Raw genomic sequence first — 14,643 nt, forward strand, 5'->3', positions numbered from 1 at the left:
TTGTGGCTTCCGGTAACCATTCACGATGATCTCACACATCTCCACACTGCAGCTGCGAATATGAGACTCCATAGAGGATTTCCAAAAAGAAAAGTGAGTTCCATCAAAATGGGGAACATTCCCACTATGGTTTATATGAGGCATGGGTGAAGTGTTTTTGGGATAGTCATGATTGACTTCATGGAAACCTTCCGGACGGACCGAAGTCCCACTAGTCAGGTTCTTAAGCATGGCACTCATTTGTGCCATTTGGCTTTCTACTTCATCCTCCTTCTTTTTTCTCAGCCTCATATGCTAAGAATCTGGATTCATCTCCTTAACCAAAAGGTTAGAATCTTCATCCAAACCCTCGAATAGTTTATCCATCTCACTCTTAAGGCTGTGAAGCCCTTAAAAAGAGTCCAGGCTCTGATACCAATTGAAAGTTCAGAGATGGTAAACCTACAGGGGGTGAATAAGTTTCTACAAATTTTAATTCTTTCTTTGCAATATTAGGATTTGCGGAATATAAATGTGAGCCTAATGCAAACTAGGTGAGGCACCGTATGTGATGATAAAAGTAACTCGAGCACTGCTTGCGCACAGTTGACGTGGGCGTAGTAGCTTCCTTGTGACGGTAAAGCACTCGTCTGTTGGGAACCCCAAGAGGAAGGTATGATGTGTACAACAGCAAGTTTTCCCTCAGTAAGAAACCAAGGTTTATCGAACCAGTAGGAGCCAAGAAGCACGTTGAAGGTTGATGGCGGCGAGATGTAGTGCGGCGCAACACCAGGGATTCCGGCGCCAACGTGGAACCTGCACAACACAACCAAAGTACTTTGCCCCAACGAAACAGTGAGGTTGTCAATCTCACCGGCTTGCTGTAACAAAGGATTAGATGTATAGTGTGGATGATGATTGTTTGCAGAGAACAGTAAAACAGGTATTGCAGTAGATTGTATTCGATGTAAAAGAATGGACCGGGGTCCACAGTTCACTAGAGGTGTCGCTCCCATAAGATAAATAGCATGTTGGGTGAACAAATTACAGTTGGGCAATTGACAAATAGAGAGGGCATGACAATGCACATACATGATATGATGAGTATTGTGAGATTCAATTGGGCATTACGACAAAGTACATAGACCGCTATCCAGCATGCATCTATGCCTAAAAAGTCCACTTTCAGGTTATCATCCGAACCCCTTCCAGTATTAAGTTGCAAACAACAGACAATTGCATTAAGTATGGTGTGTAATGTAATCAATAACTACATCCTCGGACATAGCATCAATGTTTTATCCCTAGTGGCAACAACACATCCACAACCTTAGAACTTTCTGTCACTGTCCCAGATTTAATGGAGGCATGAACCCACTATCGAGCATAAATACTCCCTCTTGGAGTTAAGAGTAAAAACTTGGCCAGAGCCTCTACTAATAACGGAGAGCATGCAAGATCATAAACAACACATAGGTAATAGATTGATAATCAACATAACATAGTATTCTCTATCCATCGGATCCCAACAAACACAACATATAGCATTACAGATAGATGATCTTGATCATGTTAGGCAGCTCACAAGACCCGACAATGAAGCACATGAGGAGAAGACGACCATCTAGCTACTGCTATGGACCCATAGTCCAGGGGTGAACTACTCACTCATCAATCCGGAGGCGACCATGGCGGTGTAGAGTCCTCCGGGAGATGATTCCCCTCTCCGGCAGGGTGCCGGAGGCGATCTCCTGAATCCCCCGAGATGGGATTGGCGGCGGCGGCGTCTCTGGAAGGTTTTCCGTATCGTGGCTCTCGGTACTGGGGCTATTATCGACGGAGGCTTAAGTAGGCGAAGAGGTAGGTCAAGGGGTGTCACGAGGGGCCCAGATGGCAGGGCCGCGCGGCCAGGGGCCAGGCCGCGCCGCCCTATCATCTGGCCGCCTCGTGGCCCCACTTCGTTTCATCTTCGGACTTCTGGAAGCTTCGTGGAAAAATAGGACCCTGTGCGTTGATTTCGTCCAATTCCGAGAATATTTCCTTACTAGGATTTCTGAAACCAAAAACAGCAGAAAACAGCAACTGGCTCTTCGGCATCTTGTTAATAGGTTAGTGCCGGAAAATGCATAAATATGACATATAATGTGTATAAAACATGTGAGTATCATCATAAAAGTAGCATGGAACATAAGAAATTATAGATACGTTTGAGACGTATCAAGCATCCCCAAGCTTAGTTCCTACTCGTCCCGAGTAGGTAAACGATAACAAAGATAATTTCTTAGTGACAATGCTACCAACATAATCTTGATCAATACTATTGTAAGCACATGTAATGAATGCAGCAATTTGAAACAATGGTAAATGACATGAGTAAACAATTGAATCATAAAGCAAAGACTTTTCATGAATAGTACTTCAAGACAAGCATCAATAAGTCTTGCATAAGAGTTAACTCATAAAGCAATAATTCAAAGTAAAGGTATTGAAGCAACACAAAGGAAGATGAAGTTTCAGCGGTTGCTTTCAACTTGTAACATGTATATCTCATGGATATTGTCAATGTAGAGTAATATAACAAGTGCAATATGCAAGTATGTAGGAATCAAAGCACAGTTCACACAAGTGTTTGCTTCTTGAGGTGGAGAGAGATAGGTGAACTGACTCAACATAAAAGTAAAAGAAAGGCCCTTCGCAAAGGGAAGCATCGATTGCTATATTTGTGCTAGAGCTTTGAGTTTTGAAAACAAGAAACAATTTTGTCAACGGTAGTAATAAAGCATATGTGTTATGTACATTATATCCTACAAGTTGCAAGCCTCATGCATAGTATACCAATAGTGCCCGCACCTTGTCCTAATTAGCTTGGATTGCCGGGATTATCATCGCAATACACATGTTTTAACCAAGTGTCACAAAGGGGCACCTCTATGCCGCCTGTACAAAGGTCTAAGGAGAAAGTTCGCATTGGATTTCTCGCTTTTGATTATTCTCAACTTAGACATCCATACCGGGACAACATAGACAAAAGATAATGGACTCCTCTTTAATGCATAAGCATATAGCAACAATTAATGTTCTCATATGAGATTGAGGATATATGTCCAAAACTGAAACTTCCACCATGATTCATGGCTTTAGTTAGCGGCCCAATGTTCTTCTCTAACATTATGCATGCTCTAACCATTAAATGAGTGGTAAATCTCCCTTACTTCAGACAAGATGGACATGCATAGCAACTCACATGATATTCAACAAAGAGTAGTTGATAGCGTCCCCAGGAACATGGTTATCGTCAACAAGCAACTTAATAAGAGATAAAGTGCATAAGTACATATTCAATACCACGATAGTTTTTAAGCTATTTGTCCCATGAGCTATATATTGCAAAGATAAAGAATGGAAATTTTAAAGGTAGCACTCAAGCAATTTACTTTGGAATGGCGGAGAAATACCATGTAGTAGGTAGGTATGGTGGACACAAATGGCATAGTGGTTGGCTCAAGGATTTTGGATGCATGAGAAGTATTCCCTCTCGATACAAGGCTTAGGCTAGCAAGGTTGTTTGAAACAAACACAAGGATGAAGCGGTGCAGCAAAACTCACATAAAAGACATCCTTGTTGTTCACTCTCAATACTAGAAATTATCTAGACCTTAGAGAAACCAAACATGCAAATCAGATTTTAGCATGCTCTATGTATTTCTTCATTAATAGGTGCAAAGTATATGATGCAAGAGCTTAAATATGAGCACAACAATTGCCAAGTATCACATTATTCAAGATATTATACCAATTACCACATATATCATTTTCCAATTCCAACCATATAACAATTTAACGAAGAAGAAACTTTCGCCATGAATACTATGAGTAAAGCCTAAGGACATATTTGTCCATATGCAACAGCGGAGCATGTCTCTCTCCCACACAATGAATGCTAGGATCCATTTTATTTAAACAAAACAAAAACAAAAACAAACAGACGCTCCAAGTAAAGTACATAAGACGTGATGGAATAAAAATATAGTTTCACTAGAGGAACCTGATAATGTTGTCGATGAAAAAGTTGATGCCTTGGGCGTCCCCAAGCTTAGACGCTTGAGTCTTCTTGATATATGCAGGGGTGAAACACCGGGGCATCCCCAAGCTTAGAGCTTTCACTCTCCTTGATCATTGTGTATATCATCCTCCTCTCTTGATCCTTGAAAACTTCCTCCACACCAAACTCAAAACAAACTCATTAGAGGGTTAGTGCATAATCAAAATTCACATATTCAGAGGTGACACAATCATTCTTTATACTTATGGACATTGCACAAAGCTACTGAAAGTCAATGGAATCGAAAAATCCATCAAGCATGACAAAACAGGCAATGCAAAATAAAAGGCAGAATCTGTCAAAACAGAACAGTTCGTAAAGACGTATTTTTAACAGGCACCAGACTTGCTCAGATGAGAAAACTTAAAACTAATGAAAGTTGTGTACATATCTGAGGATCACTCACGTAAATTGGCATAATTTTCTGAGTTACCTACAGAGAATTAGACCCAGATTCGTGACAGCAAAGAAATCTGTTTCTGCGCAGTAATCCAAATCTAGTATCATACTTCTATTAGAGACTTTACTTGGCACAATAATGCAATAAAACTAAGATAAGGAGAGGTTGCTACAGTAGTAAACAACTTCCAAGACTCAAATATAAAACAAAAGTACTGTAGTAAAAACATGGGTTGTCTCCCATAAGCGCTTTTCTTTAACGCCTTTCAGCTAGGCGTAGAAAGTGTGTATCAAGTGTTATCAAGAGACGAAGTGTCAACATCATAATTTGTTCTAATAATAGAATCAAAAGGTAACTTCATTCTCTTTCTAGGGAAGTGTTCCATACCTTTCTTGAGAGGAAATTGATATTTAATATTACCTTCCTTCATATCAATGATAGCACCAACAGTTCGAAGAAAAGGTCTTCCCAATATAATGGGACAAGATGCATTGCATTCAATATCCAAGACAACAAAATCAACGGGGACAAGGTTATTGTTAACCATAATACGAACATTATCAACTCTCCCCAAAGGTTTCTTCGTAGAATTATCAGCAATATTAACATTCAAATAACAATTTTTCAATGGTGGCAAGTCAAGCATATTATAGATTTTCTTAGGCATAACGGAAATACTTGCACCAAGATGACATAAAGCATTACAATCAAAGTCATTGACCTTCATCTTAATGATGGGCTCCCAACTATCCTCTAGCTTCCTAGGAATAGAAGTTTCAAGTTTTAGTTTCTCTTCTCTAGCTTTTATGAGAGCATTTGTAATATGTTTTGTGAAAGCCAAATTTATAGCACTAGCATTAGGACTCTTAGCAAGTTTTTGTAAGAACTTTATAACTTCAGAGATATGACAATCATCAAAATCCAAACCATTATAATCTAAAGCAATGGGATCATTATCCCCAATGTTGGAAAAAATTTCAGCAGTTTTATCTGTGATGACCCAGCGTACCACTGCATGGTGTAGTACACAAGTCGTTGACATAACACAAGTGAAACACCGTTCCACTCATATTACATCTCTCAGAGTGGTACAACAGAAACATATGCGAGTCCAAGGTATGTCTATAGAAGTACACATGAGCTGTTTACAGAAGATCCACACAGCCTTCTACTTTACAGTGAGGTAAAACTTCAAATAAACTCCAGAAGAACGACTCGTAGTCTAATTTGTTGCTAACTCCAGCTTAAGAGCTAACTGGCTTGCTATAGAAATCTAGCTACTTAGGTGCTAGGATTAGGGAAAGGTTCCCTTCTATTACTAGTCTAGGTTTCCATTATAGCTGATGCAGAAGTTGACTCCATTGACTTCTTTGATTGGATTCTTCATCTCGTTGCAGTTGACTCCTTTGTCTTCGAGTTCCACGGTAGTTTCTCCTTCGGTGCATTGATCTAAGAAGGGGTTCAAACGAGATAGAATGAGTACGAGCGTACTCAGCAAGTTCATATTAGGAAATAGGTGTATCATGCACTAGCTACAGCCATAGACTAGAAAGTCATAGGCCAATGCAAGTTTTCATAAACATTTCTTCAAAAGGTTTATTTTATTCTGAAAACTATGCCCGTCAGTCTTCACAGGTTGACCAGAACTTCGTGGAGTTCCTTTCCTGCCGCGTTGCTCAGCTTCCCTTCCCGGAACAGGGAGTGACAAATACAATTCAAGATCCTCTGCAGAGGTGCGTTACTTTTCCCATAAGAGACCTTATCCTTGTTGCCAACCAGGTGCAAGCTTTCCCGTCCACACTTCCTTTGGTGTGAGGCCAGGTGTAAGATCCAAGCCCACACCGCCTTCTCCGCGACTGCAAACCCACCCTTTTGTCCGACCGTACACCTCCAGTAGACTTCCCCCGATAATACGGCTTTACTCATGGTGTACTCCGGACAATCCCTCATAGATGGTAGAGATTAACATCACTAATGGATGGGGATTTAAAAGGATATCCCAACCTATTGCGGCAGTGCCTCCAACACCCCACCGTCTCTACCAATCCGTTGGCGTGCAGAAGGGAAAAGATACGGCTGGCTTCCCCAGAGCCATTATAGATCTCATGGTCAACGCGGTTTGTACGGCGCTAGAATCACTGGACGGCATTGGTAATTAATCCTAGGGTGATATAAACCCATGCAATGGAACCTCCACCATATCAACACATACCATGGTTCCATTGCCCACCACATAGTCATATTCATAATTGTAAAATAATACTTTGCTTTTCAATGCATGAGTGATAAGTATAGTACTTTGCATATAGTTTGATACAAATAATCAAATGACATGAGCAAGCGATGAACTTGCCTTTCTTGACTGCAAGATTATGCAGGCAAAAGCTTCGATACGTGATAACTCCAAATTCTGAAATACCATCATCGTCCGGTAAGGACAATGTTTAAAGAACTGGCAAAGATGCTATAATGCATAGTATGAGATGCAATCGTCCCGAGCGTAACCTAACCTCGATGATTTAGGATGTATGAGTTGTAAAGATTTCCTTAGGGTTGATTGCACTTTTAGAATGGTTCTCAAACTAGGTTTTTATTAGGGTTTGGTTATATTAGCATCATAACCAAGTGATATTAGACATCATAACAATCATACACATACAGAATAGTGATGGAATAATATGTAAAGAACAGTTGTCAATTTTAAGTTCTACGGGTCATGGTTGATGATTACTTATGCTATACTTCAAAAGAATAACTTTTGAAGAACATGTTGTTTAAGAACTAATAAGTATTTCAAATAAGAATTATGGCTTCTATGGTTTGATTGACATTTGTACTTCAAAAGAATAACTTTTGAAGAACAGGTTAAATAAGAACAGGAACTACTATATATAGGTGCTATGTAACTCTAGGGTTTACTATTGAGTTCATTTAGTTATACTAATAGAAACTAATTGGGTCCTTAAATAGGATGGGTTTCTATACACCAAGTATTGGTAAGGTTATAACTATGGTTTCCCATATACATTATATCAAAGGATGGGTATTTAAGATGGTTCTATAAATTAGCTATTAAGGTTTACTATGGTTTCACAATTGCTTTACGAAGTAGTATCTAATTGCTTCTAAGCTAAGTGGCTTATCAATTACTAAGTAGGGTTTAATTGAATAGGAGCATGTGATGTGAATTGCTACACAAGGTTGGTACTAGGGTTTATCATTATAGTTCTACTAGGGTTTGATGGTTGAGGTTGATTCTAATGGTATTGTATGTAGGAGTGGTGATCAATGGTACTAATCCAATTAACAAGTTAGGGTTTATACCTAGGTGATACTAGTGAATCATATAGGTTTTAATTAAGAACAGGAACATGAAATGTTAAGCTCATGTGTATTGGTTTTATGTTGATGGATCATGATTATGCATTCATTGGTTTCTTATCAAAGTTCTACAAGTAAAGTTGAAGTGGCTATGATCACATGGCTTAAATCTTTAGGGTTTTGGAAGTGTAACAATTTTGAGATGATCACATGAAATAATGGAATCAAAGTCTTACTAAATTGGAACTAGGTTTCTAAATCATGGTATAACCCTAAAATGATAATTGGTAATAGAGTTGTGGTTACTAATTACTTTGAATCAAAATTAATAATGGTTTAACATTTTATTAATTTTCCAGAAGAATTAATAATTAGGGTAACTCCTATTTTGGTTTAATTAAGAATCAGGGTTTAATAATTGTTGTTAGGGTTTTAAAATAATTAACTAGTTAACTAAAGATGTTTAAGTAAATAAGTTTTGGATTTACCAAAATAATATTGGCTTATAATATTTTCTTGAGTTATTACTTATTTAAAGAAAATAGTAAATAGTAATTTGTAATTAGGGTTTATGAATTACCACTAATAATTAAGTTGATGCAAATATGGTAAATAAAATTAATCTTAACATTTTACTTAGTTACTGATTAGTTAAAATTTAATTTTGAAACTTCATTAATTATTGAATTCAAATTGCATGTTAAATAATTGAAATGGCATAATTAATAGGATTAAAAATAAGTGAATTTTTATTTTGACACACATTTTTGTTTTATATTTTATTTGAGTAGAGTTTATTTTTGTGAGCATTTTGTTATATTATTCATATTTTTCTGAGTTGAAATGAATTTGATCTATTTCTATAAAGTTTCAGCTATTTTCTGGTTTTTAAATTAAACAGAAAATGTTATTTGTACCGATTCAGATCTAGCTACTCTCACTGACAGGTGGGGTCTGGTCCAGGTCAGCTGCCTCGTTGGCAGTTGACTGGGTCAACACGATCGACGGGGTCCCTCCTCCACGTCATCTCGCCGGAGAGAGCGCCGGCGAGCAATGGCGAGGGCGGTACTGGGCACTAGGGTCGATGATTCGAGGTGCGTTAGAACCGCGAGTCGATGCTGAGTACGTGAGCATCAACGCCACCACCGATAGGTCACCGGAGCAACTCCGGCGAGCATCTCTGCGGTGGCGGGCTCCGGCCAAAATGCAAATATAGGCTACAGACGACCCCGAGAAGGAATAGAGGAGTCCAGAGATGCGCAATCTCACCCTAAAGCGAATGAAGTGCTCGGTGGAGTCGATTGTGGACGAGAGTGAGCCCTATCTCGCCATTCCCGGCGATGGCCGAAGAAAGGGAAAATCAAAATTGGCGTTGCACCGGGCTTCCCTTCTCGATTCCTTCCGCCAGGAGAGTCCACATCGTCAGGCGCATCCAATGAACTACCCCAAGGACTCCGGGATGCTCTCAATCGACGGCGCCATGGAGGTCGCCGGCGACAGAGACTTGCAGATAGTGAAAGAAATAGGAAGCGAGAGAGGATAAGGATTGGCTATGATGAACAAGGGCTTCACGGAGCTTCTGCTCGAGTTTTTATAGGTTGGGGGAAGCACTGTGGCTACGACACGACGACAGCGAGGGTCGGGAGGTGGCGGTCTCTGGAAGGTGGTCTGGCGAGGATCTTTTCTTCCCCGCGGATAGACTCGGACGTGAAACGATTAGGGCGAAATTCTGGAACCTTCTGGCGCGTCCGGGCAAGCTTATCGTCGACGAGCTCGACGTCTACTGGCGATGCCGCGCTGTCGACGCCGGGGAAGAAGAAGAAAGGGGTTTTCTTTCTTCGCACGATTTTTAAAGATACCGAATCGGTATCTGGCTTGGGCTGGGCTGGTGCTGGGCTTCGATGCTGGGCTGCTTGGGTGCTGGCTTGGGCTGCTGCGGCCTGCTTCGGTGGACAGGTAAAGTTTTCCCTCTCTTTTTCCTTTTTAAACTTTTCTGTTTTATTTTCTGGTTTGAATTTACTATTTGATTTCAAATTTGAACTCTATCTTATTTTACAGGTCCTAAATTATTTGAATCTTAATAGAACTTGATAGTACTACTTGCTGCATATTTGTTTTGTTCAAACAAATATTTAATATTTGATTATATTGATGCTTTGGTGAAGTATAAATAAAGTAGATATGGTTTAATGGTTTATCTCAATTCTTTTAAATTTGGGAACCAAACCTATTTTGAATGATTTGAAGTTTATAACCAGTGCATAGTAAACATGTCATTAAGTTTTGTTATTACTTAACAATAGTGAGGTTCACATATAAATTAATTATGGCTAGTATTTTATGTAGTGGTGAGATTGAGGATGGAATTGGGTTCATCATTTTATGTGAGGAATTTATTTTAAAAAGTTTAAGAAAATGGTTGAACAAACTATATCTTTAATAATCTTGCTTAGCAATTCTGGCTTGGCTTACTTGAAATAGATCCTAAGCTCATCATGGTTAATTCACTTGTTAAGGTGATGCTACTTTATAAATACCATTCATTTGGTTCACTTAGGCCAAGTATTTGGATTGCAATGGAGAATAGGATCTTGGTTTCATCCTACTCACCAAATGGTATTGAACACTAAGTATCTATAACTTGGTTTATACTTGTGATCCATGATACACAAGTTAGGACATATTATTTTATGTGGAGTGGATCCTACATGAAAAGGTTTAGGTTTTGCATATTCTTCATTAAATTGTAATTTAAGTAGGCATGAGGCATGGCAAGGTTCTTCTTATAATCCAAAGTGATACTTGGATTGGAATTCAAATATGGTCTAGGGTTTTAAGTAGTGATCACCCAAGTGATATACAACTAGGATTAGGTATGAGCATAAGCTTGGTTATGTTTAATTGGTTAGGGTTATTCTCCTCACTTAGGTGGAATTGTTGTATCAAGGCAATGCTAGGTTTGTCTCAAGTGTTTGGATAGGCAAGATTTAAATACCATATCAATACTACACAAGGCATGAGTATTGGTCTGGATTAACTACTATTGATATATTTATCATTTCATGTGATAGATTAGATCTATGGATCACATATATATGTTTAACTTATCATCATAATTTATAAAGTAAAATCATGCATTAGACATGATCCACTTATTCCTCACTAGTCTCTCTTCTTTAATACTTCTCTCAACACACTCACTTATATTTCTTAGGGTTTATGATCATCACCCAATTTGTAATGATCAATGTATTGGCCTCATACAATTCATTGGTGAATTATGGTTCTCTCTTCAAGATCAAGTATAAGTCCATATACTTGGGTATACCTCTTTAGGTTGAGCTCTTCTGAATAGGTAGGGTTCTCTAGAGTTTATGATCATTACCAAGGTGTAATGATCACCACACTTGCCTCTATATAATTACTAGAGGAATAAATTCTTACTTACCATCAAGTGTTAGCTAGGTCAAGTAGGGTTTAATACTTGACTTTATTTCTTGTATCATTAATTAGTATCAACAATTATCTCCCTTGGACAAGGTTTAAATATTTAATTAGATTCTATTGAATGCATAATATAAGCATATGAGTAGTTCTCTCTTTACTGTAGGTTTAATAGTATGAGTTAGGAAACAAGGTTGAAATGGTCAAAGTTAATAAAGAATGAATATGCATGTTCTTGAGTTGGTTCAAGCATTATAGTTGAAAAGATATACCATGTGACTCATGGTAGGAACATTTATTTAGTATAAGACATGGATAAGATAAGTAAAGAATAGTGTCTTATTTATTTATGTTCTTTGATTTATGGTTGAATAATTATTCATGTGTTGTTGTAAGGAATGGCATGTTGAGATCTTTTATAAGATCTTGTAGTTGATCCTTACTTAAGGTGTTGTTTGTTGTAAAACTAATTCCATTTGATCTAATCCATAGATCAAATCATCTCTTCCCAAAACAAGGTTTTAACAAAGATCACAGTGAAGTTTATAGCGCTTGACTTGATGATCTACTTCAATTCCAGCAAGTCAAGTGAAACTTCCCATCGTGGTAAGTTTTAGTTGAAGCGCGAAAATTCCCCGGATTTTCTATGCATGAATGCAATGCACACTTTGGTGTTCTCTCATTTTATTGCCTCTAAACCTGGGATATTACAGCCTCTCCCCCTTAAACTGAACTTCGTCCCGAAGTTCGAACGCTCTCATGTTTCGGAACGTTGAAATGTCTTGAACAGATCACCATCCTTCAACTCCATGGTGATCACACTAGATATAGTGGAATATACCCCTTGTCCAGATCCTTCCTGGAGTCTTCTGATGTCTGGCATTGATACTGCCTTCTATTCTATGTTTTCTTCCAACACTCTAAGCTTATAGGCTTACTATCCAAAGATTCTTGGATTAAGACATCTTATGGTGTTAATGGACTTTACTAATGGCTGTGGTGACATCTTCCTATTTGGGTACTCAAAGCTTGGTTCCACCAGCTGCGGTAATCCAGCTGCGGTGTAATATGACACTACGATTTACCAGCTGCGATACTCAAACCTTAATTCAAAAGATTCATTTAAAGCAGGGTATTGTTTTCCCTTACTATCATAACGAAAGTAATGATACTTTGTAAGGTGTTTACAATAGGCATGGTCCTGGTTGTTTAGTCCTACGAATGGATTAGACTCATTTAGTCCATCCCATCATGGCTTCTAGTTTATACTAGTTATCTTCCTTTTGGTTTCTTTAGGTTCCATGAAAGGAATCTTTCTAAGAAACATTAGTTTTGGTATGGTCAAACTCCTTCGTATAGTATCTTCTTAGGCTTTGATTGTTCTCCGATATCTTCTTCCTCCAACTTCATTATCGAAGACTTACTTAAGTTCTCTTGGTTTTGAGTAATTACAATTACCCACTCAAGTTAAGGTCTAACCCTTACTTCCTCGAGATATGAACCTTGGATTCTGGTCTGACATCCTCCTGAGAGTACTTTTATATGGGTACTTCCCAACAACCTTATGAAAATAAGATTGTACTTCCTCCCAGATCAGACCTTTTTCTTCGTCTATCATACTCCAAATCATATTTAAATACTTCTCCTTCAGCCTTCCTCTCCCCCTTGGAGTTTACTAATAATCTTTAAACTTCCTTTCTTCTAATCATTAAACTCCAAGGGTAGGTAGTTGGTTTAAGTCTGGTTTATATTTTGTACCTTTCTAAAGTCTCATCAAGAATTCTTTGTGGTGTATCCACACAGTTGTGGGTATCCCTTATGAATCCTCCGACTAAATATTTACCAACCACGAGATACCAGCTGTGAAATACTAGCTGCAGAATCCCCCTTTCTTTTAGGGTAAAGAAATGTTCAGGCTGTGGGCTATCTGGTACCAGCTGCAGACTACCTAGTACCAGATGTGGCTTATTGGATACCAGCTGTGGCTATGCTATGGTTCTAATCAATATCTACTTACCAGCTATGGCTACTTACACAGTTTTAGTTAAGATATACCTCACTTTACATTCTTTCTCTTCATGATTCTCCTATATCAGCTGTGATCTTATTATACCAGCTACGACTTCACTTGTCTATTTTCCTTCTTCCAGGGTTTGTTTTGCAAGAAAACCACTTGTTGACACTATAAAAATAGTATTGTAAGTGACTTCACTTGCATTCCCTTCTTCCAGAATGAATACAGCTCTACTTCTTCTGCTCCATATTCACTATTTTCTCGCTTTCATGGTACTTCCATGTTAAAGTACTCCTTGATTAAGGATAAAAGTGAGTTTTGATTGGTCCTTCCTTTAGAGTATTGTGGTTGCTTCCCACAATTTGACTTCCTTCTTCAAGTGAACCTTCATCTTGTCTTCAAATCTTCAGAATTCGTCACTCCCTCACATGAATACCTTTACCCTCTAGACCTATAACATCAAGTAAGAGCTTGATATTGCAACATGCATTTGCATATCAAAGTCAAACTTCATGTATGGATCTAGTCAATCAATGAAGATTCAAGAAAATCCAAGAAAATCCAGCTTTGTGCTTATAATACACATCCTTATATGCCTGAATATAGTAGTTGGGTAAGACATCCCTAAACATCAGGATCAGATGTGTAGTATATAACACCACATAAGATAAGTTTAGGTTGTGATACTTAGCACAATACGTGAATTTCTACTAGTGGTCTCAACATTTATCTTAATTGCACATTTGCAATGAGACAAACTTGAAACAAAATAGCCTGGGATAGTTGGAGTTAACCTAGTTTTCTTTGGAAGTACTCACAAAATAGTATACCATATATATGTGTTATTGAGAACTACTTCCTATAATACAATTAGTTCTAACATGTTTACTCTAACACATGATTGTTTAGAATATACCGCCTATAACTCTAGGATTTCTCTATGTGATATGCTCTAAATAAGCCTTTTTTTAATTAAGGACTATGGTTCTAACATACTTGATACAGTTATTAGGATTTTAAGGCCTAAGCTTTCGAACTATCCTTAAATCCTACTCCTTATCATCCTTTTATTATCGTACTTATGATGTTCTAGTCCATCATACAATGATTCTCAAGTGAATCATATATGATTACCCACTTTACCATGAAATGTAGAGTTGTATAACTCTTATCACTCTTCCTTACCTCCTATGATTGACTCATCATAGACATATACTACCTTATATAACTTATCTCCTTTACTTAACATCAGTCATTTGACATTTTTTTTAATGACTCGTACTTAACTATAACTTGCATTGGTATACTTCTTCCAATAGGATATCTTCCTTATGGTTGTATCCTCTCTTTGGACTACCATGTATTGTATACCAACTGTGGTCT

Source organism: Lolium perenne, chromosome 5 (genome assembly GCF_019359855.2).
Source record: "Lolium perenne isolate Kyuss_39 chromosome 5, Kyuss_2.0, whole genome shotgun sequence".
In the NCBI taxonomy this organism is placed as follows: Eukaryota; Viridiplantae; Streptophyta; class Magnoliopsida; order Poales; family Poaceae; genus Lolium; species Lolium perenne.